Raw genomic sequence first — 20314 nt, 5'->3', positions numbered from 1 at the left:
AGAAGTCATGTAATGAAGAAGAGGATATTGACCAATGGCTGATTTGTGACATTGCCTTGTTGAAGACATCATTTTTAAAATATATTTTTATTAATTTCAGAGAGGAAAGAAGAGGGAGAGATAGAAACATCCATGATGAGAGAGAATCATTAATTGGCTGCCTCCTGCACGCTTCCCACTGAGGATTGAGTCCACAACCCGGGCATGTGTCCTTGACCAGAATTGAACCTGGGACCCTTTAGTCCCCAGGTCGATGCTCTATCCACTAAGCCAAACCGGCTAAGGTGAAGACATCATTTTTTAAACTTTATTTTTATTGTTGACTCTATTATAGATGTTCCCTTTTACCCCTCCTTTGTCCACCTTCACCTAGCCCTCACCCCTGAAGTCATTATTTTTGTGGTGGGTCTTTATTTGAATTTTATCAATGTGCCCAGAGTGTGGGCTCACTAAAATAACAAAAGATTAATATGTAAACAACAATGCTGTTGGAATTAACTGTATTGAGAAATTTAACTGGCAAGAGGACTGGCTATTCTGACCAGCTCATTGTTGAATCCTTAGAGAGAAATCTGTAAGAAACTATAAGTAAAATTATGGTACTTAGACTCAGGGCCAGATGTGGTGCATTTTAGATACCTGTTGGCATTGGGTTTGATATTTCAGCAACAGATTCTTACTGCACATTGAATCCTTAACCGCAGTTCTTAACTGTAGCTCATAATACTGCTAATAGATCGTTAAGTAGCCATTCCTCAGACAGACCCATCCTTTCTTTATACATGCCAATATTATTGATAAGATAAAAGCCAGGTTCTTCTTTTTTTTTTTACGTCTGGATCAGAAAACATTTTATCTCTAAGGTACTTCTGTCTCTTATCTGATCTCATACATCTAGCCTTATTTCATAATTTTATCCTCTGAATCTCAGATTGATTTGGTTTTGTTCACACCTACCACAATATAATAGCAAAAAGATTGCATATAACCTGGACCAGCTACATAGTAATGTTGGGCCCAGGGCAAAAGGAAAATGTGGAGACTCTTGTTTAAAATTAAGAATTTGAAGACCTTGACAGTAGAGCATCAAACCAAGTACAGGGCTCTTCTGAGTTCAGGGCCCTAAGTGATTGATGGCTAAGGTCACACCCTAATGAAGTCACCCTACATATAACAATATTTTAGTGCAAGATTCAGCAAACTACCACCCACAGTTCAAATCTAGCTGCTCCCTGTTTCTGTAAATAAAGTTGTATGGGAATGTAGCCATGCCCATTGCTATTGTCAATGCCTGCTTTGCTCCACAATAGCAGAGTTTTATACATGCTACTGAGATCATATGACCCACAAGACTGAAATATTTAACATCTGATCCTTTCAGAAAAAGGTTTCAGACTTCTGATCTAGTATCTGATCTGTGGCTGCTTGCCTCATCCTTGCTATTCAAAAAGGGGACCCAGTAATCTACAGCTTAATCCACTCTCTACACAAGAAACCAAGGAGGGCTCAGAGCATGCAGCTATAAATAGAAGAATCTAGAAATTACTGACCCACTCCGAGGCCACAAACTGAAATGCCAAGAATTTCTATGACACTGTAGGACAGCAACACCCATGAATTCTCCACGCAGAAGCCTACAAAGCTATATTTCTTGGGTACCTGGGATTTCTAACCACCACTACCACAAGACCACATACCTTGCCAGAGGATTGGCATTTGCCTGGAGTCTTGTGTGTCCATTTCATGAGAGATTGGGCTCAAGAACAGTTCTTCTTAGACTGCTTTGAAATAAAAACTTCGAAATCCTTTAGCTCTGCATTTGGCAGTTACACACACAACCACAATTCCCCTGAATCAGGGGCTCACATAATCTTAATATCTGGGCGTGAGCCCCTATCAAGAACTTTAGAGGATTCTGAGATTTTCTTCTACATGTTGTAACCATAATTTAATATCTCAATTAGTCTACATTTTCTCAAGGCTACAGCCAACTCTCTGTTTCCTTAGAGTGTGTAAATAAAATCCTATGTTTTCACTTCTAATCTACCTTTTTTTTTTTTTAATAGATTAGAACAGGGGCCCTCAAACTTTTTAAACAGGGGGCCAGTTCACTGTCACTCAGACCGTTGGAGGGCCGGACTATAGTTTAAAAAAAACCCCATGAACAAATTCCTATGCACACAGCGGCGGCAAAAACACCCGGTGGGCCGGATAAATGTTTTCGGTGGGCCACATGTGGCCTGCGGGCCGCAGTTTGAGGACCCCTGGATTAGAACAACCTGCTCTCAGGGAGGAGGCCTGCTTGGCATCAGCCATGAAGACCCTCAAGTATCAGCCATAAATCTACAAATTCCGGTTTGAAGAGAGATAGCACCAGCCCCTTCCCTTCCCTATGCTCCCCCTTCTCTTTCTCAGGAGAAGCAGCATATTCAAATTCCCCTTCATTTCTCCCTCCCTTTACCTCTGGGAAAGACAACACATCCACAGCCCTCTCCCTGATCCCTTTGTTCTGCTTCCCCTCTCCATCCTTATAAAAATATTTGCCTGCACTGAGATATTAAAATGACTCTTTGAGGATAAGAGTTCCCCCATCTTTTCCAGATGCCAGCACACAAATAAACCTCTTTCCTTTCCACCAGCACTTGTCTCACAAGTATGGCTTTTGTTGCAGCACGCAGCTGAACCTGAGTTTGGTTACAACACTCGTTTCATGGATTCTGTAGAAGACATGACACTGGTAAAATCCAGTGAACGGTATGTAAGAAATGAAGGATAGTTTATTACTCACAGCAAGAGCAGTAGCTAGAGTAACTGCATTTTTGTACCATTTTCCCAAGGGTGATACAAGGGCCAATTTACACCTGTACTTGTAGTAGGTTGCTTTATAAGAAAGGCATTTTTAGCTTAGGGGACAAGGATTTTTTTAATTAATGCATGATAATACTACACTATTCCCTCCTTATCCATTGGGAATACATTCCAAGACCCCTAGTGGATGCCTGAAACCGTGGATAGTTCCAGTACCTATATGTACTATGTATTTACCTATATATTCCTACCTATGATAACGATTAATGCCCTTTCCAGCTTAATACATACTTATCACACACTGTAGACTTAACTTTTGCAGTTTGAGATATGACAACAAAACTAGCCTGAATTCCTTTTTCCTTCACAATTTCATGGACAGATGATTTGTTTTTACCATATACCTTAGCAACCTCAGCATATGATTTTTTCCTCTCTCCTTTTTAAATCAAGAACTTTCACCTTTTCACTTAGAGGAAGCATTTGGGAGCTTCTCTTTGGCATATCCGAATTGCCAGTATCACTAGGGCTTGTGTCCAGTCCATGTGATAACCAAGATGGTTGCTAAGTGACTAATGGGTGGGGAGCATATACAGCATGACTATGCTGGACAAAGGGATGATTCATGTCCCAAGTGTGACGAAGCAGAAAGGTATGAGATTTCATCAGGCTACTTAGAACGTTGTGCAACTTAAAACTTATGAATTGGCCTTAGCTGGTTTTGCTCAGTGGGTAGAGCATTGGCCTACAGACTGAAGGGTCACAGGTTCAATTAGGGTCAAGGGCACTTACCTCAGTTGCAGGATCAATCCCCAGTTGGGGCGTGTGCCAAAGGCAACCAGTCAATGTGTCTCTCTGACATTGATGTTTCTCTCTCTGTCTTGCCCCCTCCTTTCCAGTCTCTCTTTAAAAAAAAAAAAAAAAAAATCAATGAAAAAAGTATTCTTGGGTGAGAATTAACAAATTTATGAATTGTGTATTTGGCTAATTTTTCATTTGATATTTGCAGACCAAAGCAGACTGCAGGTAGTTGAAATCATGAGAAATGAAAATGGATAAGGGGGGATGACTGCATAAGCACATGTGGCCTGTGCTCTAGAAGGAAATGTTCGATTTTTACTACGCCCAACAGTAAGCAAATTTGTCCTTTGCTCTGAAGGAAGACACTATCTCTATCTTCCCAGGCAGATTGCTACACAAACATCCTTGAAAGCACAGTTCAGAACAGAAGACAATCAATACCTTGGCTGCAATTTGTTGGAAAGCACTTGACATCCTAAATCCCCATCGAAACACTAATTTTTAAGCTTTAAACTCCTTGGTATATGCTAAGTAAGATTTCCCAAACTAGACTGACTGATTTAGTACCATTATTTTTTAAAATATATTTTTATTGATTTCCAAGAGGAAGGAAGGGGCTGAGAGTAGAAACATCAATGATGAGAGAGAATCATTGAACAGCTGCCTCCTGCACCCCCACCCTGGGAATTGAACCCACCACCTAGGCATGTGCCCTGACCAGGAATCGAATCGTTACCTCTGGGTTCATAGGTCCATGCCCAACCACTGAGCCACACCAGCTGGGTGTAGTTTCTCTTTCTAAAAAAGGTTTATTGATGTATTTTAGAGAGAGAGGAAGTGAGAGAGAAAGAAGCGTCCATATGAGAGGGGAACATTGATCAGCTGCCTCCTGCATACCCCCTACCAGGGACTGAGCTGCAACCCAGGGATGGGTCCTGATCCGAAATTGAACCGGCAACCTTTCGGTGCACAGGATGGCGCTCAGCCAACTGAGCCACACCAGCTAGAGCAGGCAATTTGTCTTACAATGGCCCCTATTTGGACTTGGTCTTTTACCGTGACTCCTCCCTCCCATCCCCAGAACTATAGATGAGTCGCCTTTTTCCTGAGAGTGAGTTGAAATTTTGCTAATTTCTCTCCTGTTTTGTGACTTTTCAGGTGAAATTGTATCAATTGTTATTGCTGCAGATAGCTAAACAACTTGGGTCCCATGATATGTTTGAAGCACTTAGCCACTCCCCTATCCATTGAGTTCTCAATTTCCTGAAATTGTGTGTGTGTGTGTGTGTGAATACAAGAATTATGTAGTGCAAATGAGAACCCAAATAAGAGTGAATGAAAGGGAACAGGAAAAGGAATCAGGAACTGACTCCAAACAAACACCATCCGGAGGAAACAGGATAAGCCTGTCCAGATACTGGCAATTATGAGGAAGGAAAAACAATTACCAGAACAGATGGACGGAAACAGCAACTAACAGAGGTAGAGCCATACTTATTTGAGAAAGTGTGTCCGGATATTTGGGGAGGCTGAATAGAATTTGTGCTCATTTCCTGTAGCTCCTGGATCTATAACAACATTATATGTGGGCACTTAATACGCAGGCATGAGTTCCTGTAAACTATAAAGTTGTTTCCTAAACCCGTAACTGTCACTTCTGACTTCTTTTTATGGATATGTATGCTTTTATTTTAATGGATACTAACTTGGTTTATTCATTTCCCATTTGTCAGGATATTTTAATTCCTAAAGAATTGAACAAGTTTATGGAGATGACTGGTAAACTTATTAAAACCAGGTCTGTCCTAGAAAATATGGGACAGATGGTGGTGGGGCATTAAAAAAGAGAACTGTTAATCCTGTAATGAAGTGTCTTATTGTCTGCTATATTTTTCAAAAGCTTGCAGAGTGAGGCATATGTTATTGTTTCATCTCTTATGATATAACTAAATTCTTTCAAACACATACAATTTAAAAATAATCCACTCTTGAGTAAATTACATGTACAAGAATAAAAATGTAATCTCTTTTAGATTTCCCAGCTGTCCAAAAGATTATTATGTATATTAAATTATATACTCTGTATTGTGCATTCCATCAGAGCTACAAAGGAAGAGATTTAGCAATTTTAAAATTTCTTACTGAAGTAAAGCCCTCACTAATTATTCATCAGCTATAAAAACATTATAATTGTTCAATATTTTGAGGCATTTGGGTGCATGAATAAACTCCAATTTTAGTAGTTTATCTATCTGCTTTGATAAACATAGAGCACCTCTTTCTTGCATACTCTAAATTAAGCATCAAATGCAATATTTTTAAATCGACTAGAATCACTGACATATAGAGTTGGAAAATATTTTGGTTTCTCAAGGTAAATAAGAAAACTGAAACTCAGTGATTCTCCAGGAATCGTATTCCCAAAAGATATGCCCAGCTAGAAGTGCATTACAATCATTTTTTCAGACTCTTGGGGTCCATTTTCTTTCCATAACATGAAAACGTTTCTATTTGTGACTCTCATAGAGAGTTGATTCCAAATTTACTGAATTAAGTAGGCCTGGACAGATTTATGTATATCCCTTGTCACCTAACCAGTGGACATTTCTTTTTGTTGTTGTTGTTTTTTGGTTTTTTGTTTGTTTTTAATATATTTTATTGATTTTTTACAGAGAGGAAGGGAGAGAGATAGAGAGTTAGAAACATCGATGAGAGAGAAACATCGATCAGCTGCCTCCTGCACATCTCCTACTGGGAATGTGCCCACAACCCAGGTACATGCCCTTGACCGGAAACGAACATGGGACCTTTCAGTCTGCAGGCCGGCGCTCTATCCACTGAGCCAAACCAGTTTTGGCGACATTTCTTTTTAATCCATTTTTTATTTGATATCCTATATAATAAAAGGGTAATATGCAAGTAGACTGAACAGCAGAACAACTGAACAACCAATCAAAGCGTAATATGCTAATGATATGCTAAGGCTGCTCAACCACGTGCTATGACGTGCACTGTGCCGGACCAGCACAGCCAAGGGTTCGGTGAGCCTGAGGTGGGATGGTGAAGGATTAAAGAAAAGACAAAGAGAATAAGGTGGGTCTACGTGGATCTCCTGTGCCTGGCTGAGGCCACAGAGAGGGATCTAGAGGGCCAGCTGAGGCTTTATTTTATAGCTAAAGGTAAGCAAGGTAGTGGTCACCATAGTTACAATGTTCTTGTGAGTTTCACTTGCTTTGGCAGCACTTGCTGCACCTCCCACAGCCCATTAGCTACCCAGATAGGATCTAGGAAGGGTCATAAGGTCAAGCTTAATTATGCTAAGAGGGCTGTGCCCTTTGAGCTGGGACTTGTTTGTGGCTTTGCCAACAGGTCAGTCTGAGGCTTAACCCTATAGCCACTCCCTACAGTGCACTGACCACCAAGGTTCAGATGCCTCGACTGGTAGGTTAACTTGCTGCTGGGGTCTGGCCTATCAGGACTGAGTAAGATGGGCTGGACATACCTTGGAGCCCTCCCTCAGTCCCTCCCTGGCCTTATCACACCCTGGTGGAGTCCCTCAGCCTGGCCTGCACCCTCTCGCAATCTAGGACCCCTCAGGGGATGTCGGAGAGCCAGTTTCAGCCCAATCCTACAGGCCATTCCCCTTGAAATGGCACCAGACACAGGGCTCTTGGCTGGCAAGCGCTTCTGTGGCACAAGTTCACGGCAGGCACAGTGTGAACTGCAGGTGGTGTTGGACTGAGGGTTTTGGCCCGATCTCTGCAGACCACCCAGAAGGACCCCACCCATGCATGAATTCGTGCACCGGGCCTCTAGTTTGTATATATTTCAAAATGAAAACAATAAGTCTAGTTAACATCACCACCATAGACAGTTACACATTTTTTTCTTGTGATGACAACTTTTAAGATCTACGCTCTTAGTATTTTTCAAATATGCAATGCAATATTAACTATAGTCCCATGCTGTACATTACGTGCCCATGACTTATTTATTTTATAACTGGAAATTCATACCTTTTTCTCATTTTGCCCACCCTGCATTCCTCCATCTGATCTCTGGCCACCTCCAATCTCTGGCAACTTCCAATCTGTTCTCTGAATCTATTGCCTTGGTTTCCATTAGGTTTTTTTTCTGGGTGGGGGGAGACTAGATTCCACATAAAAGTGAGATCATATGGTATTTGTCTTTCTCTGCCTTATTTTAGTTAGGATAATGCCCTCTAGGTCCACCCATGTTTTCACAAATACCAAGATTTTTTTTTTATGATTGTTATTGTAGGATTTTATGTTGTATTACTATTTCAGATGAATATTTCAAATCCTTTAATCCTTCTTATAATAAAAGATAGGCTTTTTCTTTGGGGATATATATATATATATATCTTCACTGGAGGATATGTTTTTATTTTTATTAATTTTTAGAGAGAGAGGAAGGAAGAGAGAGAAAAACATCGATGTGAGAGAGAAACATCAGTTACCTTCCATAGGCAACTGACAGGGGATTGAAACTGCAACCTAGGTATATGCCCTGACCAGGAATAAAGCCTGCAACCCTTTTTTGGTGTATGGGATGATGCTCCAACCAACTGAGCCACCCATCCAGGGCAAGTTTATATTTTTAAGTAAAAATATGGGAAGCTGAACTCCAAACAGAACGTAAGTTAAAACAAATTTTACTATGTTCTAGGGCCAATGAATCCCTGATGGGTTTTCAAAGTCTTTATAGAGTTGGGTGAAAAAAACTTCACAGTGAATATATTTCATTACTTATCATTATACTCTCTACTTAGGGTGTTTCTGGAAAGTGCATGAGCCTGGAATACTTAGAAATGTCCATTAGGATACCTATGATCGTATTTTCCTCCTTTCATTATTCTTTTTAACGTAGGTGCCCTAGATACTTTAATCTTTCTTGTGATCACAAATCTTTTGTGAACTCTTTTGCAATAAAACTTTTCCTTAACTAGAAGGAACTCTTATGGTGGAAAGTCTCTGCTCCCCATTGTTGGTGGCTCCCAAGCTTTACTGCCACTTTCAATGTGCAGGCTTACCCTACAAATTCTGCCATATGTACTTGCAAATGCTACCATGTGCTCTTACTGCCATTATAAGGTGCAACGGTGTCTGTCTCCCATTAGCTCTCCTCCTCCTCCTCCTCCTCCTTCTTCTCCTTCTCCTTCTTCTTCTTCTCCTCCTCCTCCTCCTTCTTCTTTTTTTTAGGAATCACCACAGTGGCTGCACCAAGTCCTACCAATAATGTGCAAGGGTTCCCTGTTCACCACATCCTCCACAACATTTTATTGATTTCAGAGAGGAAGGGTGAGGGGGAGAGAGGAGAGAGAGAGAGAGAGAGAGAGAGAGAGAGAGAGAGAGAGAGAGAGAGAGAGAGAAACATCAATGATTGAGAGAAAATCATTGACTGGCTGCCTCCTGCACGCCCCATACTGTGGATCGAGCCCACAACCTGGGCTTGTGCCCTGACAGGGAATTGAACCGCAACCTCATGATTCATAGGTAAATGATCAACGCTGAGCTCGCTGGCTGGGCAGTTTTGTTTTGTTTTTGATAACAGCCATTCCAAGAGGTGTGAGGTGATATCTCACTGTGGGTTTATTTTTTTAATTAAATCTTTATTGTTCAGATTATTACATTTGTTCCTCTTTTTTCCTCCCACAACTCCCCTCCACCCAGTTCCCACCCCACCCTCCGCCCTTACTCCCCACCCACTGTCCTCATTCATAGGTGCACGATTTTTGTTCAGTCTCTTCCCGCATCTCCCACACCCCTTTCCCTCCCAAGAATAGTCAGAACATTCCCTTTCTATGCCCCTGATTCTATTATAATCACCAGTTCATTCTGTTCATCAGATTATTCATTCACGTGATTTTTAGATTCACTTGTTGATAGATGTGTATTTGTTGTTCATAATTTGTATCTTTACCTTGTTCTTCTTCTTCCTCTTCTTAAAGGATACCTTTCAGCATTTCATATAATACTGGTTTGGTGGTGATGAACTCCTTTAGCTTTTTCTTATCTGTGAAGCTCTTTATCTGACCTTCAATTCTGAATGATAGCTTTGCTGAATAAAGTAATCTTGGTTGTAGGTTCTTGGCATTCATCACTTTGAATATTTCTTGCCACTCCCTTCTGGCCTGCATAGTTTCCTTTGAGAAATCAGCTGACAGTCGTATGGGTGCTCCCTTGTATGTAACTGACTTTCTTTCTCTTGCTGCTTTTAAGATTCTCTCTTTGTCTTTTGCTCTTGGCATTTTAATTATGATGTGTCTTGGTGTGGTCCTCTTTGGATTCCTTTTGTTTGGGGTTCTCTGGGCTTCCTGGACTTGTAAGTCTATTTCTTTCACCAGGTAGGGGAAGTTTTCTGTCATTATTTCTTCAAATAGGTTTTCAATATCTTGCTCTCTCTCTCATCTTCTGGCACCCCTATAATTCAGATGTTGGTACGCTTGAAGTTGTCCCAGAGGCTCCTTACACTGTCTTCGAATTTTTGGATTCTTTTTTCTTTTTGCTTTTCTGTTGGGTGTTTTTTGCTTCTTCGTATTTCAAATCTTTGACTTGATTCTTGCGATCCTCTGGTCTGCTGTTGGGAGTCTGTATAATATCCTCTATTTCAGTCAGTGTATGCTTAATTTCTAGTTGGTCCTTTATCACAACATCGAGGGTCTCATTAGATTTCTTGAGGATCTCACTACATTTATCGGCGGTCTCACCAGTCTTTTCGAGGGCCTTACTAAATTTATCGGCGGCTTCTAGACAGTTCTTGAAACACCTTAAAAGTGTGGTTTTGAACTCTATATCCAGCAGTTTGCTTTCCTCCATTTCTGTCATTTGTGTCCTGTTTCTTTGTCTCTGCATTTTTTATGCTTTCTTGATGCACCCCCTTGTGGTCTTTGTGCACAGTCTTGTTGTAGTTAAGCCTTGATTGTTGTAGGTAACACTGGGGGGGATTTGACCTCCAGGCCAATTGTCTGTGAGAATCAGCTGTGTCTGCAGTGGGAGAACTTCTGTCCTGATCTCTAGGGAGGTGCTAATCTAGCCTCTGCCTGAGGCTATCCAGCAAATGCCTGCATGCAAGGCTTGGGCGGGGTGGGGCAAGTTCCAGGGGATCAACAGGGCAGGTGGAGCGAGCAGTTATGGCTGCTCTCAGTCCTGACCTCAGAGGCTCTGCTTCTCAGTGTCCCAGCAATTGCTGCAAGTACCTCGGAGAGAAAGCTGCCCTTGAGTTCCGACCGATGCCAGACAGTCCCACTTCTCCTGTTTGAGTCTGGGTCCCCAGAGACTTGCCCGGAACTGGAGCTCAGAGCCTGAGACTCCCTCCCGATTGAAAAAGACAACCGCGCCCTCAGTCGCCAGCCCGGTCCGCATGCACCTCCGCACCTTAGTATTTCACTTCCGCACTGCACCTCCTCTGAGTCTCGGTATGCTTTTCTCTTTCCTTCTAGTTGTAGAATTTCCACTCAGCCAGCCTTCCTGTGGTTCTGGATGATGTCCGTTCCGTCTTTTAGTTGTATTTTTGAAGTGGTTGTGCGAGGCAGCAATCTCCGGTTTTTACCTATGCCGCCATCTTGGCTTCCTCACTGTGGTTTTGATTTGCTTTTCCCTGACGATTAGTAATGTTGAGCACCTTCTCATATTTGTATGTTAGACATTTGTATGTCTTCTTTGGAAAAATGTCTGTTCACTTCCTGGGTCCGTTTTTTAATCAAGTTACTTGTGTGTGGTTATTTTCTATTGAATTGTAGGGATCCCTTATAAATGTTGGTTGTTAATCCTTTATCAGATACATGGCTTGCAAATATTTTACTCCCAGTCTGTAGGTTACCTTCTCCTTGAGTCGATTGTTTCCTTGGTGCGCAGAATCTTTCTAGTTTGGTGCAATCCCACTCTCCTATTTTCACTTTTGCTACCTGTGCTTTTTCTGTTACATCCAGAAATTATTCCAAAAGCCAATGTCAAAGAGTTTTTCCCCATGTTTTCTTTGTTTTTGTTATTATTGTTATTATTATTCATCTTTATTGTTGAGAGTATGTTGTTCTCTCCTTTTTCCCCCCATTGCCCTCGTCCACCAAGATCCCACCCACCCAAGGCCTTCACCACCCTATTGTTTGTGTCTGTGCATATAAATTCTTTGGTTAATCTATACCTATAAATTCTTTGGTTAATCTCTTCCCACCCTTCTCCCCCTTCCCTCTGAGATTTGTCCTTCTGTTCCACGTTCCCATGCCTTTGGTTCTATTTTATTCATCAGTTTATTTTTTTAAAAATATTTTTATTAATTTCAACCCCTGAGCCATGATGGCTGGGCTCATCCATTTATTTTGTTCATTAGTTTTCTTATTCATTTATTTTGAGTTTTAGATTCTATTATTGATAGATATGCATTTATTGCCACTTTATTGTTCATATTTTTATCGTGGTTTTTTTTTCCTTCCTATTCTTCTGAAAGAAGACACTCCAACATTTTATATACTGGCTTGGTAGTGATGAGCTCCTTTAGCTCTTTCTTGTCTGACCTTTAATTCTAAATGATAGCTTTGCTGGATAGACTAATCTTGGTTGTAGGTCTTTGTTTTTCATCACTTTGAATATTTCTTGCCACTCCCTTCTGATCTGCAAAGTTTCTGTTGAGAAATCAGCTTCATCACTTTGAATATTTCTTGCCACTCCCGTCTGGTCTGCAAAGTTTCTGTTGAGAAATTAGCTGACAGTCATATGGGTGTTTCCTTGTAGGTAACTGTTTTCTCTTGCTGCTTTTAAGATTCTTTCTTTGTCTTTAACCTTTGGCATTTTAAGTATGATGTGTCTTGGAATCAAACTGCGACCTCCTGGTTTGTAGGTCAACACTCAACCACTGAGCCACAACAGCCGGGCTATCCTTCATTTCTGATTTTCCCTTTTTCATGTCTTTGATGGTCTCACTAAGTTCCCTGAAATTCTTAGTAAGTTCCTGACATTTTCACACAGTTCCTTGAAGCTCTTGTTAAGTTCCTGAGTGTGGCCAGTGTGGTTCAGCAGTTGAGCATAGATCTATGAACCAGGAGGTCAGGAGGTCATGGTTTGATTTCCAGTTGGGGCACATGCCTGAATTGAGGGCTCAATCCCCAGTGTGGGGCATGCAGGAGATAGCCAATCAGTGGTTCTCTATCATCTTTGATGTTTTTATCTCTCTCCCTCTCTTTTCCTCTCTAAGATCAATAAAAATATATATTTTTAAAAAGTTCCTTGACCATCCTTATAATCATTGTTTTGAACTCTGTATCTATTAGTTTGCTTGCTTCCATTTGATTTAGTTGATTTTTATGGAGATTTGTTCTGTTCTTTCATTTGTGACATGTTTCTTTGTCTTTGCATTTGGACTGCTTCCCTGAGTTTGTTTACTAGGTGTACTGGTTAATAATGTGGATTTTGCAATAAAAAACACACACGATAATTTCAAGAGAAACATCAAAAGTGCTTTATTCACAGTAATGTCCATCGCTAGCTACACATTTCCCCCATCTGTCAGGTAATTTGTGGCTATCGTCTCAATAGAATTTTTCCTGTTTTGAGGCAAACCATACAGAGATCCAATTTTCCACTTTGTATGTTTTGAAGTGCTGCTCAGAAAGTGCGTGTGCCATGGATTGGGACGTAATCTGAAGGAGCAAGGTCTGGTGAATACAGCAGGTGGGTTAATACTTCCCAGACAAGATCTTTTAACGTGTCTTTAACTGGTTTTGAAGTGTGTGGTGGTGCTTCATCATGAAGCAAAATTACTTTGCCGTGTCTTCTGGCCCATTCTGGTCGTTTCATGATCAAAGTGTGGTTCAAATTGATTATTTGCTGTCGGTAGTGATCAGTATTAACAGTTTCACCTAGTTTTGGAAGCTCATAATATACCACATCTTCCTGATCCCACCAAATGCAGAGCATTGTCTTCTTTCCGAAGCGATTTGTCCTTGTAGTCAATGTTGATAGTTGACCTGGATCAACCCATGATTTTGTGCATTTGGGATTCTCAAAATAAGTCCACTTTTCATCACCAGTCACAATTTGATGCAAAAAAGACTTTCTTTTGTGCCGTTAAAGCAACATTTTACTGATGACTTTTCAGTTTTCCATTTGTCTTTCATTCAGTTGATGTGGCACCCATTTTTCTTCCTTTAAAATCTTTCCCATTGCTTGTAAACAATCAGAAATTGCTTGCTGAGCAACGTTTAATCTTTCTGCAAGTTATTTTTGAATTTGACACGCTTCTTCATCCAGTAATGCTTGTAATTGTTGGTCCTCAAACTTTTTCTGTTGACCTGGATGTTATCTTTCACATCAAAATCATCACTTTTATAGCATTTAAATCAGTATTCACAAGTATCTTGAGATGGAGCATATTCACCATAAGCTTCCTGAAGTATATGATAACTTTTTCTTCAAAATAAAGTAATGAATTAAAACTTCCTGCAAATGCTCTTTTTTTGGCACAACATTTGACATTTTTAAGCATAAAAATATCTATGATGTTAACACCTTCAGCAAATTTGACATGAAGTTTTGAAGCTTGCTATCAATACAACAAAATAGCATACATATCAAATCACATATATATCAACATATGTGTAACTCCATCTATTGAAAAAATCTACATTATTAATTGGTACACTTAGTATATGTATGGTAGTGTTCTCTGTGTGTTTCTACATATGACATACTAATTTTTTATGGGTGAATTACAACCCCCTCTTAAAATATGTTGAAGCCCTAGTCCCCAGTACCTCAAATGTGACCTTATTTAGAAATAGGGTGCATCTTAATCTAATATGACTGGTGTCCTTATAAAGAGGGAAATTTGGGCCCGGCCAGTGTGGTACAGTGGTTGAGCGTCAACCCATGTACCAGGAGGTCATGGTTGGACTTCTGGTCAGGGAATATGCCTGGGTTGCAGGTTCAATCCCTATTAGTGGGATCAATAAAAAAAATATTTTTAAAAAGAGGGAAATGTGGAAACAGAGACATACATATACATACAGGAAAGATGATGTGAAGAGACAGGGAGAATGCCATGTGAAGATAGTGGATTGCAATTAGGCTGCCATAAGCCAAATAACACCTGGAGACACAAAGAACTAGGAAGAGTATTCTCCTAGAAAGAGGAAGGATTTCACCTATATTTTTGAGAAAGAGCAGACATGATGACCCTCTTGACTCCACTCTTCAAGTGAGCTCCAGTCATCTCCATGGTAATAAAAATGCCAGTGGACTCCACAACATACTCAGCACTAGCATCACCCCATTTGATGTTGGAGGGATCTTGCTCCTAGAAGATAAAGATGGACTTTCCAGTGAGACAAGCTTCCTCTTCTCAGTCTTGACTGTTGTAGACCATGTAGATGAGGTCAATGAAGGGATCATAGATAGCAACAATATCCACTTTGCCAGAGTTAAAAGCAGCTCTGGTGACAAGGTGCCCAATATGGTCAAATCTGTTCACTCTGACCTTCACCATTGTGTCTCAGGGTGGCAGGTGGTACTATGCAGGAAGACACAGCTATTTGATGAACGGGGGAGCAGAGAGCCAAAACAATTTTTTAAATTAATTTGAGAGAGAGAGAGAAACATCAATTTCTTGTCCCACTCATTTATGCATTCATTGGTTGATTCTTGTATGTGCCCTGACCAGGGATCAAACCACAACCTTGGCATATTGGGAAGATGCTCTAACCAACTGAGGTACTCAGCCAGGGCTACAATGTTCATATATATATATATATATATATATATATATATATATATATATATATTAGAGGCCTGGTGCACAAAAATGTGTGCACTCGGAGCGGGTGGTCCCTCAGCCCGGCCTGCACCCATTTGCAGTCCAGGACCCCTTGGGGGATGTCCACCTCTCAACTTAAGCCCACTCCCTGGGGGATCAGGCCTAAGCTTGCAGTCAGACATCCTTCTGGCAGCCAGGGAGCCCTCGGGGGATGTCCGACCAAAGGCTTAGGCCCCCAAGGGAGCTGTGATGAGGAAGCTGGGGTGACAGAGGAGCCACACGGCCCCGCCTGGCCTCCCCAGGTCGGGTCGCACACTGGACGCCCGGGCGGGCCGGCGGATCGCTGCTGCCCCTCCTGGCTGCCCCTGGTCAGGTCGCACACGGGATGCCTGCCGCCCCGGGTCACAGATAGCAGGCCCAGATGGTGGCAGGGCAGGTGGGATGGCGCTGTCCTGCCCTGCCTGCAAATTAGACGCCATCTTTGTTGGTGTTAATTTGCATATGGTGCTGATTAGCCAATGGGAGGCATAGTGAAGGTATGGTCAATTACCATGTTTGTCTATTATTAGATAGGATATATATATATATGTAGATAGATAGATAGGTAGATAGATAGATAGATAGATAGATAGATAGATAGATAGAGATATATATGAAGTAATTTTTTAAAAATCAAATAGTATAGCCCAGCCGGTCTGGCTCAGTGATTGAGTGTCGACCTATGAACCGAGTTGCTGGCTCAGTCCCCAGTAGGGAGCATAAGGGAGGCAGCCAATCAATGATTCTTTCTCATCATTAATGTTTCTATCTCTCTCTCCCTCTCCCTTCCTCTCTGAAATCAATAAAAATATATTTTTTAAAAATCAAATACTACAGAAAAGTTTGAATGAAAAACAATGGAACCCTTCCCTACTCTTCTCTACCTTTTAGTCCCATTTCCAGAGGAAATGACTTTTTAACTAATTGCTCTTTGTGTTAGTAGTTACGTTTATTGATTTAAATAGCATGCTTAAAGACATATACTAATATCTACCTCATAGGATAGTTGACAAGAGTAAATGAATTATTACATGTCAAGAACTTAGAAGTATAGTTGTCACATTAATATTTAATATAGGTTGGCTATTAGTAGTATTTTTATAATATCATGGTTTGATCATTTATCCATTTTAGATGTTACTTAGTGACTTCAGTAATGATAAATGAGGACTTAGAGCTCTTAACTTACTCTTCTCCCTCTCTCATCTTCTCCACCGCTTAATCTTTTCAACCACTGATGAACTCAGTTTGGAGTTCTTCCAAGTACTAATTCTCCCATTACTTCAGCTTCAAACTCAACAGTCTCTTGCCAGAATTATTGCACTAAAATTTGGAAGCGAATCTGTTTGCCTTGATTGTGGAGAAGTGACTTTTAAATGTTTTGCTGAAGCTTTCCCTTTCTTGGCCTCATCTATTGTAAATTGAACAAGGTTTGTTTTTTTATTGTACTTTTATTCTAATACTAGAGGCCTGGTGCACAAAATTTTTGCGGGGGGGTGGGTGTCCCCTTGGCCCAGCCTGCACCTACTCCAATCCGAGACCCCTTAGGGCAGTGGTTCTCAACCTTCTGGCCCTTTAAATATAGTCCTCATGTTGTGACCCAACCATAAAATTATTTTTGTTGCTACTTCATAACTGTAATGTTGCTACTGTTATGAATCATAATGTAAATATCTGATATGCAGGATGGTCTTAGGAAACCCCTGTGAAAGGGTCGTTTGACCGCCAAAGGGGTCGCGACCCACAGGTTGAGAACCGCTGCCTTAGGGGTTTGGGCCTAAACTGGCAGTCAGACATCCCTTTCACAATCCTGGACCGCTGGCTCCTAATCACTCACCTGCCTGCCTGCCTGGTTGCCCCCAACTGCACTCCCCCCCCCGGCTCTCTGTAACTCTCTGTGGGGTTACAGGTTCTTCTCTACTAGGGGCTATATCCCTATGGATGCTAGGTATTAGACAGAGAAGATATGAGAAGTCATACTGGTAGGCATGTAAGAGAAACTTTATTGCTAATAGGGAGCCATCAGACAAAGCAATTCTTCAAAGTAGCTTACAAAGGCAGCTGTACAAAGTTGCCTCACAAAGTAGCTGCAGCAAACATAGGAGCCATTGTACACACAGCAGCCCTCTACCAGCTGGTAAGTAACACTTCTTTATGTCAACTTAGACCAGCGGTTCTCAACCTGTGGGTCATGACCCCTTTGGCGGTTGAACGATCCTTTCACAGGGGTCGCCTAAGACCATCCTGAATATCAGATAGTTACATTATGATTTATAACAGTAGCAACATTACAGTTATGAAGTAGCAACGAAAATAATTTTATGGTTGGGTCACAACATGAGGAACCGTATTTAAAGGGCCAGAAGGTTGAGAACCACTGACTTAGACAAAAGAAGCTTCTTGCCAACTAGTGACATCAATATTTGGGTTATAGAAAGGTACGCCTGTACAGTAAGATTACTGTGTCCTTGCTTTTACACCTGCATATGGCAACTTGGCCTTGAGCATCCGGAGTACTCTGATTAGGGTTCCCACACTCTCTGTAGCAAGAATGGACAAAAACCCCTGAGATAGAGTTAAAAAAGACTAAAATTTATAAAATGACTTACAGGATGGAAACAAGCAGTGTGCATGGAATACTAGTGATCTGGCTGACAAAGAAGCGATGTCATATTTTACAAGTCAGAACTTCATATTCCTTTTACATCTAATCTGAGAGATTTATTTTCACCTAAATGAATAGCATTAAGTGGCCTTAAAATAAATACTAGTAGGCTCTCATACATGAAGTGATCTTGCCCATAATAAAGCTCTAGTAGTGTGATATTATAATACAATACTCATATATCAGAATTATCTACAAAGGGTAGGAGGAAGATTGTTCTTTCACTGTGTACAGCTCAAGTCAAATGAATAGAATCAAGGTAAGAAAGAAAATGGCTCACACACAACAGCATAGAGAACTGGTTTTCCATGGGCTTGAAATCATGGACATCTCCATCCACCTTTCAAGGAAGTGGGGGTAATAGAAAAGCAATTGGTGCAAAAGAGCTAGCATTCAACTACCCATTACATTACCTGGATTCTGTTAATCATTCTTTTAATTATTCAAGTAGAGTTCTCTGTCCTTGGGAAAGTCAACTTTTCTGAATCTAAGTTTCCTTATCTGAAAAATACTAATACTTATACTACTAATCTCTCAGGGTTATTCAAATAATTGTCAAGGCAACAATTTATTGTAAGCATTGTCAAAGTTTCCTTCCATCTTGCTCACAGGAATCTAAAGCAAGTCAGTTCATAGATTTTTTTCACAGGCATGTTTTTTAAAAACATGACTAGGTAGCTAGATAACATTTGTAGAGTAAGTACAGACAGTCCTCAGGTTATGTCGGACTTGACGTACGTCATTTCGTGGTTACATCCATCTCCCATTTATTTATATAAAAAAAAAGTTCCGTCATTTCGACGTATGTAACATATGTGCTTTATGTTTTTATTATTTATTTACCACAAGTAAAGGTCAGGAATTGTCTTTCTTTTAAATTTTTTTTTACTGTTCCACTTCATTACTGCTGTGTATGTGCTCCATGTGAGTGACGTAGGTGCTTATGTAGGTGGGTTCCAACTTACGACGAAAATCACATTACCTCGTGCCCTAGGAACGAATCTCTGACATAACCCAAGGACTTACAAGAAAAAATATCTGAATACAGGTTATCAGGCCCCTAAAGTACAAGTTAGTCTTCACAAAAGTATGTGGGGAAATTTTAAAAATTATTATTTTTTTATTTATTAGAGAGAGATATTTGTTTTTTCACATATTTATGCATTCATTGATATGTGCCTTGACTGGGGATTGAACCCACAACCTGTGACTGTAAGGACAGTGCTCTAACCAACTTAGCAACTCAGGCAAGACTATGTGGGGAAATCTAATACCTATAAAGGCTCTTTATTTTAAAACATTTAAAATATATATATTTTTTATTGATTTCAGAGAGGAAGGGAGAGTGTGAGAGAGAGAGATAGAAACGTCAATGATCAGCTGTCTCCTGCACACCCCTTACTGGGGATCAAGCCCACAACCCAGGCATGTGCCCTTGACCATAATTAAACCCAAGACCCTTCAGTCTGCAGGCTGATGCTCTATCCACTAAGCCAAACCAGCTAGGGCTTAGACATTTTTTAATTTATAAAAAATAGAAAAGTATTTCTCACAATCTGAAGGATGCAATCTCAAATCATTACTCTGGCATGGTTTGGGAGAGGCTCTCTTCCAAATTGCAAACTTCTAGTTGCACCCTCACATTGCAGAAAAGCCAAAAGATTTTTATTGTGGTTCAAATATATACAACTTAAAGAGAATAATATAATGGCCCAGTACCTTGCTTCAACACACAATCACTCTTTCTTTTGTGTACTTCTACCTACTCCCCCTACAAAACTGGATTATTTTAAAGTGAATTCCAGATTTCGCCTATAGATATGTAGATCAGACTATGCCACCTCCAAATATGCCACTGGGGCATAAGGATTATTTTGGACTGAAGGCAATTGAGAAAAAGCAGAGAAAGGGTGAGCTGCTATCCCCCTATCTTCCAGAAAATACCATAAATTCCCCCTTTGAAGGTGTCCCCCACTTCCCATACACGCAAGAGGATATCAACCTTATCACCAAGACAAGATGCCACTGAAAAAGAGTCTGCACAGCAAACCTTACTAACTAGCTCTAATCTACCACTAGTTTCCCATATATTTGCCTTCCCTTAATAGGCCACCTCTTGAAGCTCAAAGTCCCTTTTCTTTGTCTTGTTGCTTCTCTTTAAATGTATCCACTTTGGACAGAATGGTATAAATGCCTCCAAGCCTTGCCTTTTTTTTTTTTTTTTTTTTTTTTTTT

The sequence above is a fragment of the Myotis myotis genome, unplaced genomic scaffold, assembly GCF_014108235.1.
Source record: "Myotis myotis isolate mMyoMyo1 unplaced genomic scaffold, mMyoMyo1.p scaffold_m19_p_11, whole genome shotgun sequence".
Taxonomy (NCBI): domain Eukaryota; kingdom Metazoa; phylum Chordata; class Mammalia; order Chiroptera; family Vespertilionidae; genus Myotis; species Myotis myotis.
This window is presented reverse-complemented; position numbering follows the sequence as displayed.